This window comes from Neodiprion fabricii, chromosome 4 (assembly GCF_021155785.1).
Source record: "Neodiprion fabricii isolate iyNeoFabr1 chromosome 4, iyNeoFabr1.1, whole genome shotgun sequence".
Classification (NCBI taxonomy): Eukaryota; Metazoa; Arthropoda; class Insecta; order Hymenoptera; family Diprionidae; genus Neodiprion; species Neodiprion fabricii.
The window spans coordinates 7,506,414-7,512,413 of record NC_060242.1 but is presented as its reverse complement, the minus strand read 5'-3'; the positions used below and the strand labels follow the sequence as shown (position 1 = coordinate 7,512,413).

Below are 6,000 nucleotides of genomic sequence, written 5' to 3'. Positions count from 1 at the left end.
TTTTTAATTTTTATTCGTCGTCGTTACGCGGGAGCAATCTTGATTATTTATAATCAACAACTACTACCCCTCTGACATGTCTCACCCCTACGTAAGACTACGTCATACAACATTGTTCATATTCTGCTTAATGCAATGTATATCACAGTTGTTTGTCCTTATATATTATAGTCAAACTTTTCATGTGACGTTCGTTTATTGTATTACATTTTCATTTTAGTCTTGAACTCCAATACTATTGGAAATATTACACTAATTATATCAACTGATATACTATTATGATAATTCTTGGTATAACATATCATGATTAGTATCACGTATTATAATTATACCATTCGGAAACTTGGTAAAAAAGTATACACTGACGCGTAAATACTTGTACTACAAATAAAACATATAAAATAAACTGGAACTGAAACTTTGTAACTATGAATTTTTGATACTTCTCTTCCACTTCCATGAATACCGAGTGAAATAATTTAAACATTTTTCATAGTTATAGTTTGAAAGTGCTCGATCCCTTATTTTTTTTTATATATATTGAAATGTTGGCTCCTGAATGATCATATGATAAGTCCGACATTTTTGGATATAATTGCTACTGTTACGTTCTGGGAAAAACGTCGAGAGAAATCGGTGATTCATTGCGTGATTGAAAATTTAAGTTCCCTTTACAAACCTTGTGATGTGAAGGTTCACGAACTTCGATGGTCAGCTCGTTCAGCTCTTCGAAATCTGGGATTAGGTTGTTTTGCGTCGTGTCAACTATCATTATGCGGGATTAAAATAATTATTCGCACAAACACTTTAATTTAAATACACATTTATTGACAAATAACAAGTTCTTCCTAATGCTATTTTAAGTTCGGTTTTAACAATGGTTTAATCACATGTAAGATTCACTAATGGAATCACGTTAACAGTACCGAAGTTCGAAGTTTATGCATGTGAGTGTTGTATAATTTAGATTGATCTACTCTTAATTTAATTTTCATTAAATTGTTTCATGTATAATTTTGTTCTCGACTATCGAATGTTAGTAAAAAAAATGAGGATTTGAGGATGAAATATGGACGGAAATAAAGTAATCAAAACACTCGATTGAGCCAAGAGAATTGTTGCAATTTATTGGCTCGCAGAGGAAAAGCCGCTGAGGCATAAAAACCTGTTATTATATAGTAATAAAGTCGTGTCAAGAGTGTATGAGGTGTAAATGTACGATCAATGGTTTTGTCTCGCATGCGGAGAGCTGCCGTGAGATTCAGAGGCCTGAAGGCGTGAAACTACGGAGGTTCTATCGACTGGCGCGAATCTGCTGTTTGTAATTGGAGAGGAGAAGAACAGAGACTGAACTGAGAGGATGGTGAAAATGAGAATACCTAAGATGATCCGCGGCGATGTTATCGGTACCGTAGACTCGATCAGACTGAACCTCCGAGCATCGATTCCGGGTTATTAATCGCTATTCATCCAACGATCAGCGCCATCTTTCGCGATTAACGGCTATCCACCCAATCGCGTATCTCCGCGATCGCGCCTAAACCATAGACCTATAAAGATAGACTGAGCGCTCTTGTGAGCCGCTTGAAGCAAACATTTAAAGGACAGAAATATGCCGGGAGTACTCCTTGCTCTCTCTGACGATATTTGTGGCGGGGATCGAGGCGGTAGAGGAGAATGAGGCGAAATTATGCACCTATATCTATAGCTGTTCCACTTCCACTGCTCCGTTGTCTCCCACCATGACGCCGATTAAAAAGAGAGAGCAGTACTCCCGGTATATCTCTGTCCTTTATATGCAATCGTCAGTGTCTCTTATAGGAGCGCTCAGTCTATCTTTATAAGTCTATGGCCTAAACCTGCCGCGGCTTTCTGGAAGCGGTGGAGATTCCGGGTATCAGACGGAGTAGAAAGCGCGCACGGACATGGAAAAGAAAAGGATAAGTTCGGTTTAAACAGTACTGCTGTGATTATTGGCTGGGGCGTAACATTATTTCTACGTCATTGTGAAGAAAATTGAAACAAATTTTTTGTAAGATATCTGATTATGAATGTATCTTTCTCCGTCTTATGTCGTCGGCACATCATATTCAGAAGTGCAGTTGAAAATTTGTTCGTCAAGAGCACTTAAAAAAAAGTGTCAATTTCGAAGTGGATGATTTTGCTTGCATAATGGATTTCGTATCCGTAGAGAATGGCTGATATGGGTTACAACTTCAATGCCCTTCGATGTCTCTTGTGAGGGAATCTGAAAAATTGTAACGAAAGTTCTTTTAAAGGTTTTGAATTTCTAGAAATAATTAATTATTGTTACTGCGCATATCCGTCACAAAATCGAGCTCAAGTTCATAATACACGTCACCTTTGACACGAAGAAGATGAATAATAAATCTGGAGATTTTGAATCGTAGCCGGCTACGTGTCACTCATTAAAGTTATCGCTAGTGTGCACGTGATAATACTGTTGTAGTATACCTATCTAAGCGGTCGCCTGGATACGCGTTCTCCTGTTTCATCGTCCAACATTTAGAAACTGTCGAAATCCCATGCGGGCATTAAAAATTTTCAAGTAATCCAATCAATTTAGAAAATGTTTTCCCGGGCCGCAAAATCAGCAGCGAAAAACTTTAGACAGAGAGGATACCATGCCGCCGAGGACAAATTCAAGGTCAGCTTAACTAAATTTTCACAGTTTCCCGACTTTACTGTTTTATCGATGATTTCAAGTGTAAAGAACGTAACCGCCAATGCTTGAATGTGTCAGGGGAAACTTTCCTTTACCTTACATTTTATCACTGTCGATTAGGTGCAGATTTCAGTTATTTTTATCAACTGCCAATTGGCGAGCTTGATTTTTGATAAACTCATTTAAGTCAATTTAAAATTACTCGTACTAATCAAAGGCTAAATAAAAAACTACCCAAGTTATTGATAGTATTTGCTTTCTCATTACCTGAATACTTTGGCAGAAAACGCAGGCCTTTGTTCTGGCCACAGCGAGGTCTCGTGGTCCTAGAATCCTGGATCCCGTAGTCGAACAGAAGGTCGAAAAGACAGCATTAAACACACCCAAGTCTTCAGAGCAGAACGGTCTCTTTTCCGCTGAAACAAAGAAGAGTTCATTGCAAAAGAAGGTGATAATGTAGTTAATAATAATGGTCCCTAAATTCCTATATCAGACCGAATAGGGGCTATCGGTTTTACACATTCGAGGGAAAGTAATTATTGAATGATTCCATACATGAAAATCGATTAGTCTTGATGTCAGAAATGATTCTGTAACGTTGGTTTCCAAAGCTGCACTCAACTTCTGCAAACCACAAGGCTCAGAATAGCTCAAAGTTTGATATTGATCTATCTCTCTTCTTGCGTCACGGATTTGAATTATAAATCATTTTTTAAATAGTTCGTCAAAAAGAGACTGTATCAACAGTAGAATTAGCTTCGGCTACAGTTCACGCTAAAAGCATAGTGTATATGCGATAATTAATGATTCCTACCAAATTATTATTTAACCAATAAAATGCCTTTGCTCCATCAAACCGTAGCAATCTGAAGCTGGAAAGCTAACGAGCGTTTTCCGAAGTATCCCTGCAAAAAGTGGTCAAGGCAACGCAGCCAATCGTCAACTGAGGACGTTTCCAGTCGCCCGATCTACACATAAGCTTGGAATTTCTAAGCAGGTAAATAATAGTCATATTTTTGCAATATTATTGTTAAATCATATTGTAAAAACTTACCAAGTACCATCAAATGGCATCAGAATCATCAGACAATGAACTCAACTTCCATTTCACGGGTTGACTGATTCAATTCTTTAACGTGAACCTACCATCGAAAAATAGTAACCCTTTGTTATCAAAACAATGTTCAGAACCAGCTAGTATTCCAGGGTTTGAGAAAGTAGATGATAAGATTTCCGTATGTCAGTCGACAGTGACATTTCCAAGTGAAAGACTTCTGTCATAGCAGAATTTCCTCGGAACGACCGAGGCTTTTCGGAAAATGGGTGAACTTCGTGGTATGAAAAATTTCGGAAGTAGCATGCTCGACAAAATACCATTCGTTCGGAAAGTGAACCAGAAACGACATAAACGTGCCGAACAAGCAATGTTGGAGAAAAGGCTTCGCGAAGGCCGGCGACCATCGCTATGGGAAAAAATCAACGACCACAGACCGAAGTGATTTGATGTAGTCAGCGGTGTTGGAGGATGAAACTTGAAAGAGATTTGAGGATGTAGTCAACAAACGAAATAATGGTTTGAAGAATTTGAGCTGCCCCTAACGGATGATGGGTTCACTTCACCCACGCGGAGGAACCATCCGGCAGGATGCGCTAGCGGCTAGTTAATTACGATAATTAGGGTCGCCGAGTGCACACGGTTTTTGTCCTACATCTGTCCCTGATCTGTCGATCATCTGTTCCCAGAAAACTGAAACACGGAGCAGTATAACCGAGTCGGCACAGATTCTCGGCGAGATGGGCCCATCGTCGTACTCGAGGCCTGACTATTCGAGGAGGGATCTTGAGATGTGGTTGCCTGAGCTGACGGAGTACTTCAATATTCTTGGATTGAACGACGCTGGCCGATGCGACTATTCTCCTCCTCCGAGAGTTCGCCCTGGAACTAAAAAAATTCAGAGTCGTAGAAGGCGGTTGAAGAGTGACAGACGAAGAGCGAAATCGGCTAAGAGTGCAACTGCCGTTTTAACAGTTTGCAGCAATCAGCGACAGAGTTCTACCCAGCATATTCGCAAGCGAAGAAAACCAGTGAAGAAAGCAGGTGGCAAGATGGATTCGAGGGATCATGTGACTGTGAGGAAAGTATTGACGGTGTCGACCAATCACACAAGAAAGAGTCCACTAGCGGATCCAAAAAAATGCAGAAGGACGGAGAGTCCGAGGTCGTTTTATAAAAAGTCGGTTACACAACGTATGGGGAATTGGACCGTTCCCGCTATTTTATCTGACCGTAAACCAATCGTGTTGCACAATTTTGAAAACGGAAAGAAAAAACTTAAACCTAAGCTGCCCGCTGGAATGCTGAGATCTTTCCAAACAAACGTTCTGTCTCTTCCGAAAAATAAGTCCAAAACTGAAAAAAATGCAGTATCAACTAGCCACCTGCAGAGACAGTCCAGAACTCGTACTAGTTATGGTTTCCATAAAAATCGAAAACCGCGACGAAAGCGCCGCTGCAGAATAACGTCGCAATTGAAACCGGAGATTGGAGACAATGAGAACTTTGGACTGGACGTGGAGTCGCTAGAAGCACCGTATTCATCAGTCGAGGAATCATCTGTCAATAATTCTGCATCGGTAATTTCTACGGTTATAAGCAGGAAGGTCAAAAATGACGAAGAATCATGTGACCCAGAACCAAAACGATCATCAACGGAAACACTTTGTAGTGTATCGCTTGTTTTTAGAGACCACCCTTTGCTCTCCGTTAGCAGTATAAATGGGTCAGAATCTATCGAGAAACAGGCTGCTGAAGTTTGCTATCAAGACTGCAATCTAATTGATTGCGAAAGCTCAGATGAGGTGGGCACAACTGTGCATTCACACGAAACCAAAGAATCTAGGCTGGAGATGAACTTTGTTTCCAACGAAAAATCGGTTTCATATTCATTGAAAAGCTTTTACGGAGGTGGCGACGGTGTCACTGACAATGAGCATGCTTTCGGTGAGCCGAATGGTTTCCAAAGCGAGTCAACAGTGCTCTGATTAGAGGTTCAAAAATGATAGCAAACTGTTAGTTTTGATGGTGAAGATTACGCACAAACTTGTCATCTTAAATTGATAACTTTTTCAATAAATATTAAGTGACAATGTCATCATAAAATAGATAGCTAAATTGTCGAGTGACTTAATGTCGTGATGTATATTTTACACTTGTTCTGGAATGTGATCTTTATGCCAATAAATGTATATAACAAATTTTATTGGTGAGATAAATTAGTTTCCATTCCATTATTAGGCAAGTCTTGAAGGGAATG

The 6,000-nt window shown here is 39.7% G+C and overlaps 1 long non-coding RNA gene across 3 annotated transcripts in view; it reads right to left on the bottom strand.

Moving 5' to 3' along the window:
• Positions 1-1,324: 1,324 nt before the first annotated feature.
• LOC124179738 overlaps positions 1,325-6,000 on the bottom strand; it is a 71,240-nt gene continuing 66,564 nt past the window's right edge. Inside the window, exons 1-3 of one of the 3 annotated variants that reach the window (XR_006870146.1) lie at positions 3,741-4,616; positions 2,954-3,102; positions 1,325-2,248 (exon numbers count right to left, since the gene is read on the bottom strand). This is a non-coding gene — a long non-coding RNA (uncharacterized LOC124179738). Of the gene's footprint in view, positions 2,249-2,953; positions 3,103-3,500; positions 3,689-3,740; positions 4,617-6,000 lie in introns of those variants that run through there. The other 2 variants (XR_006870147.1, XR_006870145.1) reach the window with 2 other exon arrangements.